Source organism: Podarcis pityusensis, assembly GCF_964106645.2.
Source record: "Podarcis pityusensis genome assembly, chromosome: 14".
NCBI lineage: Eukaryota > Metazoa > Chordata > Lepidosauria > Squamata > Lacertidae > Podarcis > Podarcis pityusensis.
Genome location: NC_138039.1, coordinates 15011678 through 15036872, shown reverse-complemented (window position 1 = coordinate 15036872; position 25195 = coordinate 15011678). Strand labels below are relative to the sequence as shown.

Here is a 25195-nt window from a genome sequence, read left to right as displayed (position 1 = left end):
GCTGAGTACAGCTGGCTTAAACTGGTTCTCTTATCTCGTCTGTCAAGGTCAAGCTGACTATAAAAAGAGGCCTGTGATGGCCTGGGAATTGGATTCAGAGGCTGAACCTGAGGAATCCCAGCCTGCACAGGATTCCCTGCCTCCAGAACCAGCTGAGCTGGGGCTGGGGCTTGAACCTGAAGGGCCCTCACCTGTGCCGGATCCTCAGGAACAGACACCAGCTGAGTCTGCTCTGGCTCCTGAGGTGATGGAGGACCCATTGCCTGCAGGTGCTCCACTCTCAGCCCCGTCAGGGGAAGGTGAGGTTGCCTCTGGGTCCAGTAACCCTCCAGCCTCTCCTGAGCTGCAGAGGCTCAGGGCAGAGAGGCAGAGGGAACTAAATTCTTACAGGAGGAGTGCTCGCCTCCAGGCCAGGAGAGGCGAGTCACCTGTGGACCAGGATGCCCTATGCCTCGGGGCAGATAAAAGCCAGCCAGCCCAGTCCCAGGTTGCGGGAGCAACATTGTTGGTAACCTGTTCCTGCCGGCACCCTGTCCTGCTCTTCTGCCAGAGTTCCTGACCACCCCTGACTCCTTGCCTTGGACCCCACTTCAGCCTTGATGGACAACCCCCATACCATACCCTCGACCTCGGACTGGACTTGGACCACGCCGCACGGTAACCCCCTGGGACCAGCACAAGGCCAGAAGGAGCCTAGGTTTCACTTTCTCTTCTGGCAGGGGCGGAGGAAGGGGGTGCGGTGGGTGCCGGCTGCCCTGGGTGTCACCACTGAAGGGGGTGACAAAATGCCAGGCGGCACTTACCGCGAGGTCTGTAGCGCACTCGAGCCAAGCGTCTTTCCTTTCAGTAGCAGAAAAGCTCTGCTGGATGAAATATACAGTCATACCTCGGGTTCCAGATGCTCCAGCTTGCGTTTTTTTGGGTTATGGACCTGCCGAAACCCGGAAGTACCGGAACGGGTTACTTCCGGGTTTCAGCAGTCACACATGCGCAGAAGAGCCGAATTGCAACCTGCGCAGATGCGGTGCTGCGGGTTGCAAACGCAGCGGGTTGTGAACATGCCTCCCACACAGATCATGTTTGCAACCTGAGTGTCCACTGTAATTGCCTCTGGTCTATTTTTTGGGAATCCTGCAACATGTTTAAGTTTTTACTATACAGTGGTACCTCGGGTCAAGTACTTACTTCATTCCGGAGGTCCGTTCTTAACCTGAAACTGTTCTTATCCTGAAGCACCACTTTAGCTAATGGGGCCTCCTGCTGCCGCCGCGCCACCAGAGCACAATTTCTGTTCTCATTCTGAAGCAAAGTTCTTAACGCGAGGTACTATTTCGGGGTTAGCGGAGTCTGTAACCTGAAGCATCTGTGACCTGAAGTGTCTGTAACCTGAGGTACCACTGTACATTGGCATCTACTCTGGATCAATATTGAGTAGAATTCAATGACAGATGCTTGATCAAATGGCCCATTGGCGTGATCTGGGAGACTCTTCTTAGTATGTTCCACATGTATGCAGGACCTCTCAGAGCAATTGAAAGCCTGTGGGGAAGTCCCTAGGCAAAGTATGCTCTGATTGACCTCTTCTTCTGTTAGTGAGGATGAGGGAGGAATTCGATTCGGTTCACATTTAAACCTGAACTTACCTTGTTCACTCTTTCTGAAACAGTGAACAAACCCCAAAACAGCCATCTTTTGAAATTCACACTTCTCTGAATTTTGCAATCCAGTTCTCCAGTCAAGGAATGTGTCCAAAAGTGCATGTATTTGGGTCAAATATGCATAAAAACAGACCATTTCCTCAAAATAATGAACAAAAATGCATTGTGTCAGAGGAAACCACTTTGCAAAAATATGGATATAAAGAAAAATAGCACGCAAACACATGTATAGTAATATCTACAAAATGAATGTACTAGTGTAAAGAATGCATACATTGGTGAAAATAGCATCCCAACATTCGTCATATTAGGCAAAATTGCATATAAAAATATATACATCGGGATAAAGCCACTACCTTTAAAAAGGTAGTGGCCCCATAACACTAGGTATTATTATAGAGGTTGTGACTCTGAACATCTGCAACAAATTAGTAATTGTAACCTTTGGTGGACGTGCCCAAGGATTAAGGCTTTCTGGGAGATGATCTATAATGAATTGAAAAAAGTATTTAAATATACCTTCTTGAAGAAACCAGAGGCCTTTCTCCTGGGCATAGTCGGCCAATTGGTGCCAAAGAAGGATAGAACTTTTTTTATGTATGCCACAACAGCAGCAAGAATACTCATTGCAAAGTATTGGAAGACACAAGATCTACCCACTCTGGAAGAATGGCAGATGAAGGTGATTGACTATATGGAACTGGCGGAAATGACTGGCAGAATCCGGGACCAGGGAGAAGAGTCGGTGGAAGAAGATTGGAAGAAATTTAAAGACTATTTACAGAAATATTTTAAATTTGATGAATGTTAGAACGATGTTGGATAGAAATTAAGTGGTTTTTAGCTGCAATACTATAAGGGAATATGAAAAATGGATTACTAACAGGTAAAAATTTAATGTTACAATATTTTAAGATTAATGATTAGGATAGACAAAGAGGGGAAGGATTTGCTGAACCAACAAACCGAACTGGAATACAAAAAAGGGAGGCGTGAGGAGGTCCGGGAAACAAGCTAATGAAAAATAAATAATGGAAAGATTGAGTTGTTTTTAACTATTTTTATTTTTTGTGTTTTTCTTTTTTCTATTTTTATTTTGTAATATTTTGAAAATCTTAATAAATATCTTATAAAAAAAAACAACAAATTAGTAATTGTAAAACACACACACATTGCAGATAGCTGATTCATATAATGCTTCTGCAAAGTTGACTTTGGGGTAAAATAGAACACACAAAAAATATCAATAAAATCCATTAATGGAGCCTGGCAGTGGGTAGTCATTTAAATAAAATTAGCAGAACAGCCTTCAAAGAGCAATAAGTAATCACCATTTCCTTGCACTAGAGGCTCATTTTGTGTAAAGTAAAAAAGACAAACACTATTAGATATTCTCCACAGTCTTGACAATACCTCTCTTCCCCCTTTTGAAAATACCATCTCATCAAGTGGTGAGGCGGATCTCCCTTTTGTTCAATGTGATTGCTTGCCAATGGGCAGCTGATGCTCAGTCAATGGCTCCTAATAGCTGGAAGATGTTTCTTTAATGAGCTGGTGGTGAAGACACCCTCAGACTCAGCTTGAGATGAAAGCTGAGGGGAAACAAATGGTTGGCCTAAGCCAGGGGTCCTCAGACTTTTTAAACAAGGGGCCAGTTCACTGTCCCTCAGACACTGTTGGGGGCCGGACTATAGTTTGAAAAAAATATGAACGAATTCCTATGCATACTGCACATCTTTTATTTGTAGTGCACAAAACAACAGGAAAAACAACACAATATTTAAAATGAAGAACAGTTTTAATCAACATAAACTTATAAGTATTTCAGTGGGAAGTATGGGCCTGCTTTTGGCTAATGAGATGGTCAATATCCGGTTCCATATTTGTCACTGCTAGTCGTAGCAAGTGATGCAAGGCTTAAAACATTAAACGCTACCTCAAACATTAAGAATTCCACTTCACAATCACCCCAAAAGTAAACACCACGACAATACCATATGAGCAACACTAATGTAGCTTCTTCCATTTATATTGATAACATTGATATTGATAACATTGTGCATTTCTCTTTGCAAGTTGCATTATAAACTTCTGCAGCTCAGAAGTACGACAGAAACAATGGTTTCCAAACCTAGTCAGGGATAATAAACACAGATGAGCTCCTACATCTGTGCTCATGTCCCTTGCCTTTATTTTAAAAGAAAAGAAAGCTAGTGCTTTTATCTTAGCAGCACTGTCAAGACTTTTGCCAACACTGCAGTCATTTCCCATTTATTACGAAGGTCCTTCCTCCTCAATGGGAGGGCAGAGAGAGCTTTAGAATATAATAATAATAATAATAATAATAATAATAATAATAATTTATTATTTGTACCCCGCCCATCTGGCTGGGTTTCCCCAGCCACTCTGGGCAGCTTCCAACAAAGACAAAAAATACAGTAAAATATCACAGATTAAAAACTTCCCTAAACAGGGCTGCCTTCAGATGTCTTCTAAAAGTCTGGTAGTTGTTGTTCTCTTTGACATCTGGTGGGAGGGCATTCCACAGGGCGGGTGCCACTACCAAGAAGGCCCTCTGCCTGGTTCTCTGTAGCTTTGCTTCTCGCAATGAGGGAACCGCCAGAAGGCCCTCGGCGCTGGACCTCAGTGTCCGGGCTGAACGATGGGGGTGGAGACGCTCCTTCTGGTATACTGGGCCGGGGCCATTTAGGGCTTTAAAGGTCAACACCAGCACTTTGAATTGTGCTCGGAAACGTACTTGCTTTCCAGAAAGCGGCCTTAGCAATGCCAAAGAGCGGCGCGTGGGGTGTACACTGAGGAAGAGTCGCACCTTGGCAGCAGAAATTCCCCCACCTCAGGGGAGAAAAACCCCCGACACATAAAAAAACAAAAACCTCACTCGCTGATTTCCGGGCACGCACAAAAGTCAAGGGTGCGACCTTCGCCTGCCGCACAGAGCTCTGGTACTCTTGCTGATCCTGGGGTTTGAGGAACGCCCTGGCAAAGAGAGAGGCAGGGAGAGGAACCAACTTTAAAATACCAACGCCGCTTGATCTCCCAGTTGGACCCTCCCTGCTGTTGCCACCACTGAGACCAAAGGAAGTGGGAAAGAGTGACTCCTGCTGGCGAGGAAGAGCGGCGCCAGCACCAGCACCAAGCGAGTGCTAAGCTGGAGGTGGAAGCAGTGGGGCTGCTGCCTTCTTCCTCGGCCAGGGTCCCCACTCTGGCAGCACCCTCAACCCCTAAATTGCCGGACCTGTGTCGTCCTTTACTCTGACGACACAAAGCCCGCCGCCATAGCCTCTGCAGTAGACCGGAAGTCTCGGCTGCTGCCTTCTTCCTCAGCCAGGGGCGCGAGGAGTGTTTCTTATAGGATGCTCGCCAAGGCCAGCGTTGTGAACTCTTTGCTTAAGACGGGAGGGCGGGAAAGGGAAGGGTGGAGGCGGCGGCGGGCAGGCCGGGTTCAGGACCCTGGCAGCTGGATCTGGCCAGTAGACCATAGTTTGAGGACCCCTGGCATAAGCAGTGAAGCTAGCAGGTGAGCCGGAAGGTTTTGCAGCTTCCTGGAAGGAGAAATCTAGGAGATCGGCTGTGGCTCAGCATCTGAACCACTCCTCAGTGTTTTTCTTGTGCACCTTCCCCAGAGTGACAATCTAGGAGACAGTCCTCAATGGCTGACTCACCTCCTTTCACCCCTCTTGGCTCCAACCAACACAAATGGCCAGAAGAATTATTCTCCGTGTCTGAAAAGATCCCATTTCATGCTGATTGGGCAGCTCTACGAAGGTGGAGACAGGGACCTTTCTGCAGAAATAGTAACAGCTATTTGACCCAGAACCACTGCACTTCTGGATAGCAGTAACAACAGGTCATACAGTTGTGGGATAACGATAATGATAATTTATTATCTATACCCCACCCATCTGGCTGGGTTTCCCCAGCCACTCTGGCTGGCTCCCAACAGAATATTAAAAACATGATAAAACTTCAAACATTAAAAACTTCCCTAAACAGGGCTGCCTTCAGATGTCTTCTAAAATTCAGAGAGTCGCTTATTTCCTTGACATCTGATGGGAGGGCGTTCCACAGGGCGGGCGCCACTACCAAGAAGGCCCTCTGCCTGGTTCCCTGTAACCTCACTTCTCGCAGTGGGGGGAACCACCAGAAGGCCCTCGGAGCTGGACCTCAGTGTCCGGGCAGAATGATGGGGGTGGAAACGCTCCTTCAGGTATACTGGGCCAAGGGCGTATATGTCCTGAGTGATCTATTTAGGTGCCAGGTGGAGAGTTTTGTTTTGTTTTTTAAACAATCTCTTGGACCTTTTTTAAATCTTCCTTTTTCATGTTCGCGCTGTACATTGGTTAGTTATCCACTTTGATACTTTGTTGGATATATCTATGTGGCAAATTATTATTTGAGGATGTTGTGTTTTATAATATTATAATCCCTACCTGAAACCCTGTGGAGCCACTGCCAGTCAGTGTAGACATTTGTGAGCTACGTGGACCAATTATTTGGCTCAGTTTAAGCCAGCTTCCTATATTCCTTTCCTAGGATGCTGAAAGTTTATCTCCCCACCACCACCACGGCCAGCCCTAGCAGAATTGCCATTGGTTGATTAGACCAGGGAAAGTTTCTTTCATGATTGAAAATAGAAGCTGTGAATGCGGAGAGTGAGAACTGAGTAATTAATACCACTGAGAATAGAAGTTGTTCCTGTGAGGTGGGAGTGTCAATGGAACACCCAAGTGCCGTGTCTGTTTTGTTTCAAAATGGATTTTAATAACATCACAGGCGAGAGTTGATGGACGGCAAGAAATTGCCAAAGCGGAGAGGATTTTTTAATGTTTTATTTATAGCTGGTTAATAAGAGCGCAGAGTAGGTTGTATATGAAATGCCAGCTCTGAAATAAATTCAGAGAATGGCTGGGTACAAGCTCCCTTTTGCATGTGTTTGGATTAAATCATCTGTCCACTTGAAGCTATATATTTGAAAATAGCGGTGGTTTTTAAATTTAAGCTAACAATCTGAGGCCCAGGCTTCTGAACACTGATGATTAAATTTGCATTTTTTGCAGCCGACAAGTTCTTATGTTCTTATCCTGGCTTTAAATTAAAGAAATGCATCTGGAAATGGCACTTCATCTGGGATTGCCAACCATTTTAGGCCTGCGGGCATGTTGGGATATTTGAGCGAGTGCCCCTCTATTCACAACTTTCTTTCTCCCCCAGATCAGCTCCACCCACCCACCCCAGGGCTGGGGAGAAAGAAAGGAAGAAAGAGCACATTTCAAGTCCCTTCAGATATGTGTTACTTCACTTACTTCAACATGTGGGGAGCCAATTTGGTTGCATTTGTTGGTGCTGACCTTTAAAGCCCTAAACCAGGCACAGGCAAACTCGGCCCTCCAGATGTTTTGGGACTACAACTCCCATGATCCCTAGCTAACAGGACTAGTGGTCAGGGATGATGGGAACTGTAGTCCCAAAAACACATGGAGGGCCAAGTTTGCCTATGCCTGCCCTAAACAGCCTTGGCCCAGTATACCTGAAGGAGCGTCTCCACCACCATCATTCATCCCGGACCCTGAGGTCCAGCACCGAGGGCCTTCTGGTGGTTCCCTCACCTCGAGAAGCAAAGCTACAGGGAACCAGGCAGAGGGCCTTCTTGGTAGTGGCACCCGCCCTGTGGAATGCCCTCCCATCAGGTGTCAAGGAAATAAGCGACTCTCCAACTTTTAGAAGACGTCTGAAGACAGCTCTGTTTAGGGAAGTTTTTAATGTTTGATGTTTTATTGTGTTTTTAATATTCTGTTGAGAGCCGCCCAGAGTGACTGGGAAAACCCAGCCAGTTGGGTGGAGTATAAATAATGGATTATTATTATTATTATTGTTATTATTATTATTATTATTATTATTGTTATGGGGGCTGTGTTGCTCATTTGGTTGAGTGGGGCCCTGGGTTTCCATCTGAAAGTCTGTTCCCATTGAAACACTCTGTTGTAAAGCTTCACACCCAATGAGAGAAGGACATGAATGGGATGGCCTGTCATTTACACCTTCTTTCATCACCAATGCACTTCCTCTCTCCAGCCTCCCCCTGCTTTTATTTACAGCTTTCCCAATTATATTGATGCGATGAATTTGCTTCTCCTACAGGGTGTGACAGATTGGCATTAAGCTGTCTGTAATTCATGAGTAATACAGAGTGAAATTTATGTTAAGGATGAAGCACATAAGCCCTCTATCTTGAGAAACCTTTCAGCAATAAAAAAACGAATCCCTTTGCTGTGCTTTATTAATGTAATATAGCAAAGTGAGGCACCTTCAAACCCGTTCCAGTCATCCATTACCTAAAAATTAATGGGTGAACACTGGATTGTTCAGAGAATTAGAACTGTGTTGAAAGGGAAGGGAGTTTGGTTTGTCCTCGCACTGCGGTTGTCCTCTTTAGTCAGGTGTTCCTCTTAGACTTTCCAAGGCTACCCAAACATTTACAGGCCAGGAGTCTGAAAGATTTCAGTCTTTAAACAGAATTTATAGCTCAGGATTGGGGACTAAATGCTTGAAAGGGAAGGCAAAAATCTTCAGCTGGTGCAGAATTCAGCAGCCAGGTAGCTCACAGGAGCAAGACGATTTGAGCATATTGCATCAATCCCAGCCCAACTGCACCAGCTACCAATTAGTTTCTGGGCCCAATTCAAAGTGCTTGTTTTGACCTATGAAACCTTAAATGGTTCAGGACCACAATATCTCATGTTATATACTGAAGTTCTCACCCTGGGCCAGCAGGGGGATACTGTAGATAGTTTTCACTCAGGTCCACATATGCAAATAAGGAATTGAAAGTGACATTCAGTGATTGGATAGTTACAGAAAGTTGTTACTGTTGCTTTGTAGTTGAGCTCTATATAAGCAGGTTGGCTGAACCCTTCTGCCCAGTTCTGTTCTGGCCTGTGAATAAACAAGAGCTGTTTGAAGAGTCGCTGTGTTGTCTGATATGTTCACCCACATCTTAACATCTCAAGGATCACTTCTCCCCATATGAACTGACCTGGACCCTGCGATCATCCTCTGAGGCCCTTCTTTGTGTGCCTCCTCCAAGAGAAATCTGGAGGGTGGCAACGCAAGAACAGTAAAAAGAGCCTGTGTGGTGTAGTGTTAGAGTGCTAGACTAGTACCTGGGAAACCAGGGTTCAAATCCCCATTCGACTGTGAAGCTCACTGGGTGACCTGGGGCCAGTTACTGTGTCTCCTTCTAAACTCATGCTAAACTACCTCACAGGGTTGTTGTGGGGGTGAATTGACCCCTTGGAGGAAAAAGTGAGATGTGTATGTATGTTTGCTTTCCCTTTTACAGTGGTACCTTGGTTCTCAAATGTAACCCATTCCAGGGGTCCATTCGACTCCCAAAATGGTTCGAAAACCAAGATGTGGCTTCCAATTGGCTGCAGGAGCTTCCTGCACTCAATTGGAAGCTGCGGAAGCCGTGTCGGACATTCCGAAAAACATTCACAAACCAGAACATTCTCAGGTTTGCGGTGTTCGGGAGCCAATTTGTTCGGGAGCCAAGCCGTTCAGGTACTAAGGTACCACTGTATTACAGTGGTGCCCCGCAAGACGAATGCCTCGCAAGACGGAAAACCCGCTAGACGAAAGGGTTTTCCGTTTTGGAGGTGCTTCGCAAAACGAATTTCCTATGTGCTTGCTTCGCAAGACGAAAATGTCTTGCGAGTTCCTGCGGGGTTTTTTTCCTCCCCCCCCCTTTTTCCCAAGCCGCTAAACCGCTTATCAGCTGATGGCTAAGCCGCTTAACAGCTGATGCTAAGCCGCTTATCAGCTGATCCTTAAGCCGCTTATCAGCTTATCGTTAAGCCGCTTATCAGCTGATCCACTAAGCCCGCTAAGCCGCTAATACTGTACAGTATCACTAATCCGCTAAACCACTAATGGGCTTGCTTTGCAAGACGAAGAAACCCGCAAGACGAAGAGACTCGCGGAACGGATTCTTTTCGTCTTGCGAAGCACCACTGTATTATGTATTTTTTACCTACCCTTCACCCTAGGATCCCAGGGCAGGTGACAATACTTTAAAAAAATATGAAAAGCAGTTTAAAAGTTACAATGATAATGATGTCTGCATGTTCACTGCAACAAATTCAAATCGGTGCCTGCGGGGGCGAAGGCTCTCTGGCACCCGGGGTGGGGGGCACACGCGCAGCGCCCGTACAGATGCCGCACGTGGCATCTGTACCTGTACGGACCAAGGCCGCTCTACAGCTGGGGGGGAGGCAGTGGGCCATCTTGTCACCCCTTCCAGGGTGGCACCTGGGGCACGCCCCCACCCCCCTTCATACACCCTTGGGTGCCTGAAGTGTAGGTGGGTCCCCACGAGGCAAGACACAGCAAAAACAGCAAGAACCTTCATTGAACTAGCAGAACTGGACAACGGGCAAAGCAACTGCTTATATACATTTCTGAAGGCCTGGGCCACTCCCACTCCCAACGTGATTGGCTGTCTAAACTTCCAAGCTGCGAATCATGACTCAGAGTTTAAGGGCCAATGGCAGAGGCCCAAATCCTGAAATGTTTTGTGATAGGATATCACGTATCGAATCAGAACACAGAGGCTCAGAATCCTTAGTCCAGACTCAAGTTCAGGCAAACGCAGACCACTGAATATGTAACCGTGCCCATGTCTCAACAGCAGCTGGACCCCTGTATGTCCTCCACACGACTGCGACAGGCATCACCGAGGCAGGATGGTCACATGCAATGCTGAGAGCAGGGCTGTGGCACGGTCCTGCTCCTCCTTCAACACCTGCCTGATGTACATGTGGATAACACGTGAACAGGGCAAGGCTGATCGCCACACCTCCTGCTTGCAAAAATACTAAACCTCAGATACAAAATCCCAATTTTATGTAATCCGCCAAGAAATGAGTTTTCGCACCAGCGTCCTCTTCCCCATGTCAGATCATGCAAATATTTATTGCAAGCATTCAATAATAAATGGAACATTCTCTGTATTTGTAAATCTGTCATGTTTCGTTTTGGCTGGCAGCCTTTGATGGGGGTGGACAGGAGTTAATTTTGTTGCATCTTCCCTGTACCAGAGGAGGGTGGATGGGGACCAGACTATTTCACTTACTAGAAAATGATGGGCCTTAGAAGTTTGTGTGTGGTTCCAGCTCTTGAAATGACGCTGCCCTTCTCTTCCAAACTTAAAACATCTTCCTTTTGATACTAATGCTATGCATATTGCTCTCTTGAGCAGATGTTCGAATGTGATGGATTTGTAAGACGTGTATTGAATATGGCTCATAGCCATGGGCAGTGTTTGGGATTCCAGGTTTTCACCATGCAAATTAAGACGAGAACATCTTGCATTGATCATTCAGTCATCTTGGGCTTATTTCTATCTGAATTTGCAAACCTGGGTCAAGGCAGCACAATTTCATACGGTAGTGACTGAATGCTCCTCTGTACAATATGAATAAAGAGAAGGTCCCCTTCTTCCCCTGCGAGTCTGCACTGCTAGAGGCCAATCTGACCTCCTCAGGATTCTGATGTGGATGGAGACTGGGCCAGTGAAACGGCTTCACACCCATCTTTAGCATTCTGCTGCTTTGTGGCAAGGGGGCTTGTCTGTTTGCTGCAATTGCTCTTTAGTATGGCATTGTGTGGGACATGGGTTGTGCTGTGGGTTAAACCACAGAGCCTAGGACTTGCCGATCAGAAGGTCGGCAGTTCGAATCCCCGCAACGGGGTGAGCTCCCGTTGTTCAGTCCCTGCTCCTGCCAACCTAGCAGTTCGAAAGCACGTCAAGGTGCAAGTAGATAAATAGGTACCGCTCTGGTGGAAAGGTAAATGGCATTTCTGTGTGCTGCTCTGGTTCGCCAGAAGCGGCTTAGTCATGCTGGCCACATGACCCGGAAGCTGTATGCCAGTTCCCTCGGCCAATAAAGCGAGATGAGTGCCGCAACCCCAGAGTTGGCCACGACTGGACCTAATGGTCAGGGGTCCCTTTACCTTTACCTATGGCAGGATGCGTGCATGACCCGCAACTGTAAAAGTTCAGGAGGATAATTAGCCATTATAAATGGATATTTACCAGCAAGAGATAGCTGGGCCTATTATCTTTTAAATTGTTCTGGCCCGTATCCAATGCAGCAAGCCTGCAAAGAGACGATGAACATTATAAATCACTGCAACAGCTTCTCAAGGTTTCAGTCAGATGGACATCCTGGGTACATAAAATTTGTAGGGGCTGATGCTTACATGGTGATGTCAAAGCCTGGGTAAATGTACATTACTGGACTAATCCCAAGGGAAGGGGTCCCCCTTTCAGTCTGAGGACTGCGTTCCTTTCTGAACAAACCTCTAGGCGGAGGGCCTTCTCGGTAGTGGCACCCGCCCTGTGGAACGTCCTCCCACCAGATGTCAATGAGAACAACTACCAGACTTTTAGAAGACATCTGAAGACAGCCCTGTTTAGGGAAGCTTTTAATGTTTGATGCATTACTGTATTTTAATATTTTGTTGGAAGCCGCCCAGAGTGGCTGGGGAAGCCCAGCCAGATGGGTGGGGTATAAAAAATAAGTTGTTGTTGTTGTTGTTACTATTATTATTATTATTATTATTTGGCTGATGAAACATTCCATGGCCTTTTAAATGTGTTTGTAGGAGAGGGGTTATTGGTTTGTTATTGTTTTATTATGTATTTTGTGTCCTCGTTTTATATTTTTATGTTGTGAACCAACCTGGGATCTTCAGATGGGTGGGGTATACAAATTCAATAAATAATAATAATCCCTGCCCAACCATGTGGCTCCCTTGGTGGTTTTTGGCCTGTTAGCGTCTCTTAGGCTAGCCACCCTCACAGGGCTGTTGTGAGGACAAAGGCAGGGGTGGTTTGGGGAGAAACCATCAATGTGACTCTCATGCTCTTTTGGAGAACAAGAAAGATTCTTTCGGTGGGGGGGGGGAAGAGGAAATAATTATTATAATCTGCAAAATGGAAAGATCTCTATTTCACATTAATGGTCCGATCTAAGCATGTAGGCCCCATTGATTTTGATTGGATTTATGTCCAAGTAAAATATAATTAGTGCTACCGTCTTAGTTAAAAATGCAATTTAAGATTCTATTCATTTCTTAATTTAGTTGTTGGGATTTAGTTATACTCTCTGGGTTGTGCTAAAAATGTACATTTGATGGTACTGCATAAATAAATTATTCATCGCAATCCTAAAATAAATGTTGCTCTGTGCAATCCTGGCAGCTTCTGGAGCAGATATCTGACTGGCATTGCACATAAAGAATATCCTAAAAGCTCAGCGTTAATTTGATGCCGCATTAATAATACAGGCAGCGTGATGAGATCCACGTTTGGCAGCCCACTCTGCAAACTGCCCTCTTGGTGGGCTCCTAACTAAGTTGGTGAGCTTATCTGGGAATGACAGCAGCTTTGAGGATTGCCAGGTGGTTGGGTCCAGGAGCCAACATTTAATTCTTCCCTTTGCCCTGGAGCAACACAATATCAGGGCACGCCCCCTCCCACAATGCTCTAGGGCAGCTGTCCAGATAGTGACACACTACAGCCACCACCATCTCTGTATATTCACCATACTTGCTAGGGGCTGCTGGGAGTTGTAGTTCAGGAACATCTGGAGAAACAAAGGCTCTCCACACCTTTGCTAGAGTCGTGCTACATTGTGGGTGTTATGTACTGAAGTTCTCACCCTGGGCCAGCAGGGGGATACTGTAGATAGTTATGCAAATAAGGGATCGAAAGTGACGTTCAGTGATTGGATAGTTTTAGAAAATTGTTACAGTTACGTTGTACTGGAGCTTTATATAAGCAGGGTGACTGAACCCTTCAGTTCTGTTTTGTTCTGGCCTTTGAATAAACAAGAGTTGTTTGAAGAATCGCTGTGTCGTCTGATATGTTCACCCACAACTTAGCAGTGGGCATTATCCAAAATAAAGATGGTGCTCCAAGACTCAACCCCTCAGCATTCATGCTGAAACTGCCACCCCACTGAAGTAAAAAGGGGCAGGGAAAGGCAGAGATTAGCAGTGGGCCCTGTGGGGGTGTTGGAGCCCCAAACACTGAGTAAAGGGGTGAGTCCAGTCCTGATAAGATACAAATTAAGGTCCACATCATATTTAGTAGAACCGCCCCATTTATGAGCCAGAAAGCTGTATACAGACCTCCTGTCAGGTATCAGACTTGATAAATAATCTGATATGAACATAGAAAGCTGAATTGCGGTTTGTTAAGGCGCTGAGGGTGAGACCCCATTCCCTTCACAGAGGTACAATTCCCAGAATTGAGCAGGGTAGCTCAGTTGGTAAGAGCAACTGAGGGTTGTGGGCTTGAGCCCCACATTGGGTGAAAGATTCCTGCATTGTGGGGGGGTTGGACTAGATGACCCTTGCGGTCCCTTCCGACTGTAGAATTCTATGATTCTACAACTATAAAACTACTCTGGGTGTTGTAGCTGGTTCAGGTTCTACCATCTGGATCAGCAGAAAACAACCTTTCTCCATCTTCCATGTGACGGCCCTTCAGAGAGCTGAAGATGACTAGCGTATCACCTCTCAGTCTTCTCTTCTCCAGGCTAAACACACCCGACTCCCTCAACCGTTCCTCATAAGTCTTGGTTTCCATATCCTTGATAACCTTGCTCACCCTCTGCACATAACTGTCAACATTTCCCTTTTTTAAAGGGAAATTCCCTTATTCCGAATAGGATTCCTTGCAGGAAAAGGGAAAAGTTGACAGCTATACCTCTGCACGTTCCAGCTTGTCAATATCCTTCTTAAACTGAGGTCCCCAGAACTGAACACGGGGCACCCTCAAGGAAGGTGTGAATCAGGGCTGGTGAGAGTTGTGGCCTAGGGAGATGGGAGAGGGCATCTGGGGAAGAGATGCTGCTTGGTTAGAGTCCCGAGAGCCAGATTGCTTGGAGGGCTGCATTTGATCCCAGAGTCTGAGATTTCTCTATCACAGTGCTATTTTTCTAGAGAAAGTGGTGCCGGAACTCACCATGAACACCTCCCTTGTTCTCTTAGAATGGCAATGGCGCCCACCTGAGAGGTGCCAGAACTGAGTTCCGGCTGCAAAAAAAGCCCTGTCTATCACCACCAACACTGATTGCACTATACAGTGGTACCTCGGGTTAAGTACTTAATTCGTTCCGCAGGTCTGTTCTTAACCTGAAACTGTTCTTAACCTGAAGCACCACTTTAGCTAATGGGGCCTCCCGCTGCTGCCGCGCCACCAGAGCACGATTTCTCTTCTCATCCTAAAGCAAAGTTCTTAACCCGAGGTAATATTTCTGGGTTAGCGGAGTCTGTAACCTGAAGCATATGTAACCTGAAGCATATGTAACCCGAGGTACCACTGTACAAGTGTAATAACAACAACATGCTAATAATTTCATATGGAATTTCTGCCTGTGGTGCTTGATCTCTGATGGCCTCGTGGAAATGAGCAATTCATATTGCTGTTGCGGCATGATAGGTGTGCACGGATGAAGTAGCTTAGCTGGGAGGTGCTGTTTTCATGCATAAGCCCTGCTTCGTAAGCCTCTTTTACTTCCCCATGGTCAAATCCTCCTCCCTCCCCAAATCGTATTCTTCAAAGTGGGATTTCTCTCAGAACAGACCAATAAATTATTAAGGCTGCTGTTTATTTTTTAGTATCCATTGGAGGGAGAGATGTAGACCAAACTATATCAGCAATTTAATGAAACATCGCACAAGGGAAATATTAAAAGTTTAGCTTGGCTGATTATGTGGGGAAGGGAAACCATCTGATATCAAAAAGGAAAAACATTTCTATTTGTCTTCCAAATGGAAGAGCTGTAACGGATATCAATTCCTCCACCAAGTTTGTTGCTCATCAGAAATCTTTAGCCATTAATCGTTCTGCGGCTTCCGACGTGTCGCCAGGGCTCAGCCTGAACTGGATCAATTTACTGCTATTGTCCCAGTGCAAAAATCACTCCATTTGGTATGCAAATTTACTTAGGGTCTTTGCAGGCTGCTGTAGCAAAATAACATTTACATTAATTTATGATCCACGGTGGTGGCGTAAAAGATGACACAACTCTTCTTCTCTCACGCATAGTATCGCTTTGAGATATTCTAATCTATGTGGTGTATAAATAGGCTCAGCAATTCTTGAATGTTTTATCTGACTCTTCCCGAAACATGCAACAAACAGTTTACTGCAAGCATGGCAATGAGAGATGGGCGACGGGGGGTGGGGGTGGGGGGAAATGAACAACTTTGTTTATTTGTTAAATTTCTAGGCTGCCTATTAACCAAGATTCCCTGGCCACTTTTCAGAACATCAATGGAATACACAAATGCAATTCAATAAAACAACCCCGATCCCAATTGCATAAAAACACAGAACCAAAATTAAACTCAGAACCCGGCATAAAACAAAACTGTGCAGTCTAGAGATAGACCTGCATAAACTCAGTGTAAAACAAACAAAGTTTAAGAACCAACCAGCTCCAATACCCCAAAGACAAGAAAGGTGGGGAGAATTAATGGCCAGATCTTAAAGGTAAAGGGACCCCTGACTGTTAAGTCCAGTTGCGGACGACTCTGGGGTTGCGGCGCTCATCTTGCTTTACTGGCCGAGGGAGCCGGCGTACAGCTTCCGGGTCATGTGGCCAGCATGACTAAGCCGCTTCTGGCAAACCAGAGCAGCGCACAGAAACGCCGTTTATCTTCCCGCCGGAGCAGTACCTATTGATCTACTTGCACTTTGACGTGCTTTCGAACTGCTAGGTTGACAGGAGCAGGGACCGAGCAACGGGAGCTCACCCCGTCGCGGGGATTCGAACCGCCAACCTTCTGATTGGCAAGTCCTAGGCTCTGTGGTTTAACCCACAGCGCCACCCATGTCTATTTTATTGGAGGAATGTTGGAGGGTATGAGGCACTGTATTACAGTGGTTCTAATCCTGCATTCAAGACCGAATTCAGAGAGTAGCATTGGGAGAGTGCCATTTGGCCTCCTGGCAGCTATGCTATGAGATGCTGCAGTGCGATTTAATATCTACATGAAGCCACTGAGAGCAGTCACTGGGAATTTCGGGTAATTTCTGTTTATCCAAAACTTCTGAACTGATTGGAGAACTGGGCGCAAGCTAACAAAATGAATTTCAATAGGGACAAATGTAGGGTTCTGCGTTTAGGCAGGAAGAACCAGATGCACAAATATAGGATGGGAGACATCTGGCTTACTAGCAGTACATGTGAAAAGGATCTAGGGGTCTTGGTGGACCACAAGCTTAACATGAGTCAACAGGCTGCATCAACAGAAGTATAGTGCCCAGATCAAGGGAAGTAATCGTTGCTTAGTCGTTTAGTCATGTCTGACTCTTCATGACCCCATGGACCAGAGCATGTCAGGCATTCCTGGAGCAGGAACCGGCAAGCCACTCCAGTATCCCTGCCAAGAAAACTCCATGGACAAAGACAGCAGGGAAGTAATAGTACCACTCTATTCTGTCTTGGTCAGACCACACTTGGAATACTGTGTCTAATTCTGGGCACCACAATTTAATAAGGATGTTGACAAGCTGGAATGTGTGCAGAGGAGGGCAACCAAGATGATCAAGGGTCTAGAAACTAAGCCTTATGAGGAGCGTTTGAAGGAGCTGGGTATGTTTAGCCTGGGAAAGAGGAGACTAAGATCTTCAAATATCTTAAGGGCTGTCACATGGAGAAGGGAGCATGCGTGTTTTTTCCTGCTCTGGAGGGTAGGACTCGAACCAATGGCTTCAAGTTGCAAGAAAGGAGACTAAACACTCTGAAAAACTTTCTGACAGTAAGAGCTGTTCAGCAGTGGAACAGACTCCCACAAGAGGTGGTGGATTCTCCTTCCTTGGAGGTTTTTGAACAGAGGTTGGGTGGCCATCTGTCATGGATCCCTTAGTTGAGATTCCTTGGGTCCCTTCCAACTCTAAGATTCTATGATTCTGTGAATCAGGAGAGGCCATGCATTCCCTGGGCCTTTGCCTGGGCACAGGGGTGAAATGGATGATGAAAAACAAACTGAGCTGGAATCCTGGAAAGATAGAGTCACCATGGGTGAGTAGTTCGCATATCTGAGAAATTGGTCAGTTGCCTACCCTGGATGGCATTGTATAAGGTTTGCAGTTTGGGGGTGCTTCTGGGTCCTGCTGTCACTGGAGACTCAGATAGCCACAGTGGCCAGAAGTGCCTGTTACCAATGATGACTGGTATGATAGCACGTAGGCAGTGGTTTAGGGACGTGGGTGGTGCAGTGGTCTAAACCACTGAGCCTCTTGGGCTTGCTGATCAGAAGGTCGGCGGTTCGAATCCCCGCGATGTGGTGAGCTCCTGTTGCTCGGTCCCTGCTCCTGCCAACCTAGCAGTTCGAAAGCACGTCAAAGTGCAAGTAGATAAATAGGTACCGCTGTGGCGGGAAGGTAAACAGTGTTTCTGTGCACTCTGGTTTCCATCATGGTGTCCTGTTGCGCCAGAAGCGGTTTAGTCATGCTAGCCACATGACCCGGAAAACTGTCTGTGGCCAAATGCCGGCTCCCTCGGCCTGAAAGTGAGATGGGTGCTCCAACCCCATAGTCACCTTTGACTTAACTGTCCAGGGGTCCTTTACCTTGACCTTTAGCTTTACCTAGGCAGTGGTGTACTTTGGGGTCTCAAATTTCATCAGCGCCCTGTGTGATGCCCAAATTTGGCACCCCTGCCTCTCGCCATATATTTTACATCTTAGTTGTGGTGCCCCCCCCCACCGCCCCCCCCAACTTTGTGCCCCTCTGATGTAGGGCAGCATGCATGGGGCCAATGACAGGAGGGATCACATGACTAAACTGAACGCCAAGAGGGGCAACTAGCTCAGTTATGACATATGGCAGGACATTTTGAGAATTCTCTCTACATATGCAGAGAGAGTATGAGTAGGAAACACTTTCCTTATGGATGAGATTATCTGGTAATTAAAAAGTCAACCAATTTGAGTTAAGGGTGCGGATTAATTAGATAGAACATCGGGAAACCTAATTTACCCAGTAATTTATTTTTAATCCAAGCTGAGCAGATTTTATCAGTGTTTTCTCTAAAGCTCGTACAAACTAAGTCACATTTAATTATCCTCCGGTGTAATGACCCAGATCTCTCTGGTTTTCTTGTTATAATTTATTTTATTTATAAACTGATTAATGTCTTTACATGTAGGAGCGGGAGCATCAGTGGCATTTAAAGTAGCACTTTGCCATATTAGATTTCTGAAAGAAAACAGTAGCAAGATGGATACTATTTATAGCCCGTTAGATTTCTGAGTTTCACAGCACAGTCCTATGTAGGTTTACTTGAAAGAAGTTCCCACTAAATTCACTGTGGCTTATTCTCAAGTAAGGGCGCATGGGATTTCAGCCTCCAAGCAGATCAGAAACAGCTTGAAAAAACCTTATTCATCCTTGCAACCACCATGTGAGGTAGGTCAATAATGTTCCCATTTTACATACATGAAATGGAGGCAGAGATACAGGGTTTCCCAATCACCTCATCCTACACTTGGGAAACAGAGTGGCAGTTTGCTTGAAGACTAATCCAAAAGTTTGTGTGTGGCAAAGGAGAAGCCACGATCCTATGAACTTGCGGAGCTGTTGGTCATTGGGGCTGGTGGGGAGGAAATTGGGGAACCCAAACCACTGCTCCCTCATTATTATATACACTTATATACCCCTTTCACATTCACATCCCCCCTATTATATGCATTTCTTACTTAGCAGGTGAAGAACTGGACTGCTAAATTTGGAGAAGTGCAAATTTCAAAGAATGTTTCAGTTTCAGTTCCTGTACAGTGGTACCTCAGGTTACATACGCTTCAGGTTACATGCGCTTCAGGTTACAGACTCTGCTAACCCAGAAATATTACCTCGGGTTAAGAACTTTGCTTCAGGATAAGAACAGAAATCGTGCTCCGGCAGCGCGGCAGCAGTGGGAAGCCCCATTAGCTAAAGTGGTGCTTCAGGTTAAGAACAGTTTCAGCTTAAGAATGGACCTCCGGAACGAATTAAGTACTTAACCAGAGGTACCACTGCACTGTTCAGAAAGTGCAAATTGGGAAGTTTTGCTTTAAATTTGAACTGAATCAAATTTCTCCCAACTGCTGACCATCTCCCGTTTCCAAAACACAAATTTGAATTCAAAATAAGAATGAACTGAATCCAAATTTTAACACACACACACACACACACACACTATATGAAATAATAATAATAAAAAAATTAAAATGCAAGAAAAAAAGACACACACACTGCAGAGCACACCCCTAGTTTATATAGACGGTTAAATTTGGAAAATAGCCTGGTGTCGACAGCCTCTGAAAGGACCTCGTATATCTCTGGTGGTATAAACAAGCCTTTAAAATGTTACATTATTATGACATCCTTTAAAGTCTATGAAGTCCTGCACTAATGATTTGGAACAGTTTGGTTCATCATCTGTGCCATTTTCATTTGAGAGCTGATTCTGGATTGATGCCTGTAATTGAAATTTGATGTTGTTTGTTCATGCTAAAATATAGATGATATGCAAAGTGACACACGCTGACTGTGTTTTGAGTTGCAAACTGCTCCTGCAGAATGGAAGATGATGAATATTAATGCAAGAGGCTTTCAAGCCAATTTGAGATATATATATATATATATATATATATATATATATATATATATATCTATATCTCGCAACACCTTTGAGGTGGGTGCAGGAGGTTGCACAGTATGGAAATGATTTTTAAAAAACCCCACCAAATCCTTTTCATCAACTTCCTCTTAATAATTCACCTGCTACTTGAAATGACATGCCTGAGTTAGTCAAGAAAATGAAGTGCCATTTAACATAAGGAGTATATTGTACCTTTAGGGTGCCATCTTAAGGCTGCTGTGTGTGTAATCCAAAGGCAGTTTAACCATTCGTCCAACAGTAGGGATAGACCAATCTGACAAAGTTGGTTTCTCCCCATTTCTCCCTCTTAAATTCAGTTCTTCACATCTCCACATCCAGTTGTGAATGTATCTCCCCCCGAGCAGAGGTGAAGGAAGCTGCTCGGGTGCCTGGGGTGGGACAAGCCACCCACAGGGGTGGGGTGAAGGCGGGGCGCACCATGGGGCCTCTGGAGTCTGCCTGCCTCCTCCCACTCAGCTGCCCTATAGCTAGGGGGAAGCAGCGGATGGACTGTTTGGGCAGCGCAGAGTCTTCGTGTGCCCAAGCCATTGAGACGCGTGGCTTGGGTGCTCTGCAGGCCCCGCGGTGAGTGCCACCCGGCATTTTGTCACCCCCTTCAGTGGTGACACCTGGGGTGGACCGCACTCACTGCACCCCGCTTCCTCCACCCCTGCCCCCAAGAATCCTCATGGCAGGATATATTGCTTAACACACAAACAGACCAACAGAGGAAATGGCAGAGCAGAGCAAGACCCAATCCCAATGGCCACCGAGGAAGTCACTGGCAGAGCATAAAAATCAAACGTTTTGAGTTTCTTGTTCATGGTCTCTCCAGGCTTCAGAGATGTCAGTACAGCTCCTAGCCAATGGCAGAAGGGAGCACTTCTCTGCAGAGATGCACATACTGGAGCAAGTTGTGTGTTAAAACACATATACAGTGGTACCTCAGGTTACAGACACTTCAGGTTTACAGATTCCGCTAACCCAGAAATAGTACCTCAGGTTAAGACCTTTGCTTCAGGATGAGAACAGATATCACACAGCAGTGACGCGGCAGCAGTGGGAGGCCCCATTAGCTAAAGTGGTACCTCAGGTTTCAGGTTAACAGTTTCAGGTTAAGAATGGAACTCCAGAACGAATTAAGTTCTTAACCCGAGGTACCACTGTACTAGTGGAAAGAGCATACAAAAAGGCATTGTAGACGAGGAAATCACGTTGCAATGTGTGTGCACCAACAGGACTTGGTGACGGGTACCCCAAGGCTCAGGACAGGGTATAGACAACACAGATGGCAGGGGCTGGTTAGGGTAGCATTTCCTGTTTCGCTTCAGCTGGTGAAATGGGACATGGTGCCTCTGATTCTGTCTCACATTGGATTTGATTCTTAGGGACATAAAACCTTTCTTCAAACAAGTTTCGAGCTGTGGAAAGCTAGAAGTGCTTTTAAAGATGAATGATGCCTGACTGTGTACGAAATGCTGGGAACTTATTAGCAGACAAATGTTGTTTAATCAGCTACACAATGGGGATCACACAGCAGTGCTAATCAGATGGAGGGGAGACTTTTGGTGGCAGGCAGCTTCAGTGTGAACAGCAGATGCTTTATGAGGAGACGGAAAATAAAATAAAAAAACATTTCATCCCATGTAATTTATTCAATTTAGCACGCTCTTTATCCCATTTCCCATATGCTGTGGGGTATAACTTTTTCCCTTGTATGTTCTGTGGTGTTCTGCATTTTACAGCCGGTACATTAAGAGAAAGCTAGTAATTGGAGGGTGCACTTGCAAGAGCTCAGCTAAACCTTGTTTCTATGAGGAATATGATTTCTGTAAACTTCAGTAAAAGCTGACCTCACTGCACTTCCCAGACTCATGTGAGTTAAATTATTCTTCAGATTTCACACTTCTCCAAATCTTGTGATACAGTTGTTGACTATACCAAAATTTCAATTATTTATTTATCGTGAATGATATTATTTGTGATCTGTTAGCAGACCACAATACAACTATTAGGAACATGGTGGCCACCTTTGCAGTGGCAGCTAAAAAATTCCGTTGCATCTTTCTAAAGATGTCTGCTGTGGACTGCAAAGAGGGCCATCCAGAATAGTCTCCCGAGGTTGTTAATCTCAGTTTGTATTGATCATTATTAGTCTTGTATATTATTAGTGCCATGTTTTGTCCCTGCCTGTGCTGGCAAGAGTCTAAATTTGTTACTGATTTCCCCCCCCCCCCATGTTCTTTGCAATGGCCATTGTGCCTCATGCAAAGAGAATCGACTTACTTGCCCATTATTATTTAAGCTTATGTCCCACCATTTTAGGACTCCACTCTGAACTTGTGTAGGGTTTATTCAGCCCTTTCATCTCCTGAAGATATCCCACAAGGAAGTGGAGGTTTAGGACCAGTTTTTCTACTCCTAGATGGGCCTCCTTCATAGGTCGATGAGTCCCATCTGCCCCTAGCTTCCTCTACAGCAGGTGCAGAAAGTGTGTTCTTGACCATTGCATCCACTATTGGTCTCATTCTCTCAATCTGCTGCAGTCTGTCTTTGCATGCAGAAGAAGTCCCTAACTCACCAAAGGTTTGAGATCCATCAGCTACCCTCACCTGGTTTAGCTGGCCAGACAAAGCTGTTTCCTGGGGTGTGGCCACTATCACATGCTGACAGCTTCTAGGAGCTCCAAGTGAGTGCAGGATAGGGACCAAAGGTGGACAAACTACCCCAGAAGGTGCACGATGTGTTCCCCATTAGAGGTACTACCTCTCCTCTAACATCCCATGCACCCCAAAGCAGATTACATTCCAAGGAATACAGTGGGCTCTAAGAGCACACATCTTAGGTGTCAATATTTTCAGAAATGCAAACGTTGGGATAAAACAGTGATTTAAATACTCTTTTTTTTGGTGACAACACATCACGAATTTTCATGTGGGCTTTTAGAAAAAGATTCACAGATTCATGCAAAAATAGGATGGTTTATTATTTTTCATTGATTTTTCAGCCAAGGCTCTCAAAGTGGCTTACAGAAATCAATTCTAAGATGGTTGCTGCCTTAAGTCTCAGAAGCTAAAAAGTCATGACATGTGAGGAAAAATGAATGGGAGGGAGAAGGGGAAAACAAGCTCATGTTTTGAATCTGAGAGTTCTGAAAGTGACAGCCAATGTCCATGGTTGGTTCTGGGAGGAAAATGGTGGCTGAAAATATTACGTACCTAAAAATGGTAGAAACCAGTAATAGAGACTTGTTTCCTAACAGGGACAAAACCTTTGCAGGGAGACAGACAGAGGAATGATGGGGCTCAGGAAAGAGAATATTAAGGAACAAAATGTGAATTTTGAAAGAACAAAGCTCACAGTTAAATTAAATATCCAATTAAGCTATCTGCTTGGCAGCAAAGTATCTTTTTGACAGACGATTAGTTCTGGGCAAGTCAAAACACTTCAGTTATGCATTCACATAAGGCAATTAAAGAAAGTAATTTACATTTGAGGTAAGGAAGTTGTGAATTAATTGGAAAATTTTATGGTTAGTGTAAGTCCAGATGAAGCTGGCTTCCAGCACTCTGCTAGATTGGTTGGAGGAAATCACCTGACTTTCCTGAGAGTCTAAACCCTAAAGAGAGCAAAATTAATTTAGGCTACTGATGGTTGCCAGTTGCTGATTCTTAAACTCCTTTAGCATCTGTTTGTAATCCATCTTAGATTTAAAACTGAGATTGATTCAACAAAAAATGATGCTTTGGGTATAGTGAGTTCTGCAGTGCCTCTATAGGAAGGAGTTGGCTAGTTCAGATAAATGTTGCTAATAACACCTTTTTGAGACGTATGATGTAGGTGTGCCTTAGAACAATAGAACTGTAGAGTTAGAAGGGACCCCAAGGGTCATCTAGTCTAACCCTCTACAATGCAGGAATCTTGCCCACAGCCACCCCTGAACAGGCTCAAACCATCAGCCTCCTGGTTAACAGCCAGTGGTATCATTTTTCTAGTCAGAAACTATTGTGTGCATAAACTATAGGTGGTATTTAACTAAGTTTGACTCAGAATGGCTCCGTTGAAATTCATGTTAAATTCATTAATCTCAATGGGCCTGCTCTAAGTAAAAGTTAATTGACTACCACCCTTTGGGCTTTTGTTGTGTGGGTGGAGTGGGGAACCCATAACACCAGCAGATGTTTTATGCAGTCTTAAATTATATTCCTGTAATGTGGGGACTAATAGAGGGACAGTAAAAGTGGGCACTGCTGCCCTTGTGGTAGCAATGGGCTTTGGGCTTCAAGGATGGAAGGATGAATACCCACTATCCACTACTCAGAGGTCAGATGATATCCTTACTCCTTTGGATACCTGTTTGGAAATGTGAACTGCCTATATTAAATTAAACATTTCCATCAGGATCAATGTGCTATTTTTCTTGTTGATTTCAGCTGGCAATGTTTCTTCTCTAACTGCCCCCTGCATTCCATTTGCAAAAATAAAATAAACTCCAGAACCAGAGTGAAGGGGAGCAGCAATGGAAGGGGTGATGCAAGCAGATCCAGTGCTTACTAAATGTATATTGTGCTTGAAAATTTTTAAAAAACAAAAACAACTCTACAAGAAAAGTTGCCCAGCCCACTCCTTTTTTTGCAAATTTTTTTTTTATTAAGAATTTAAACAAAACATATTATCTTAATACATATCATCCTTGTTTCCCCCCCCCCATAAAATAAACCCACCTCCTCTCCCCCCCCCCACTTCCCTCAGCTCCAATCTCTGGTTTCTCTACAAATGCTATTCTCTGCATGT

The 25195-nt window shown here is 45.1% G+C and overlaps 1 long non-coding RNA gene across 2 annotated transcripts in view; it reads left to right on the top strand.

The window, feature by feature from the left end:
- Nucleotides 1–25195, top strand: part of LOC308463459 — a 170515-nt gene that overhangs the window by 3002 nt on the left and 142318 nt on the right. The gene's annotated exons all lie outside the window — the stretch shown is intronic.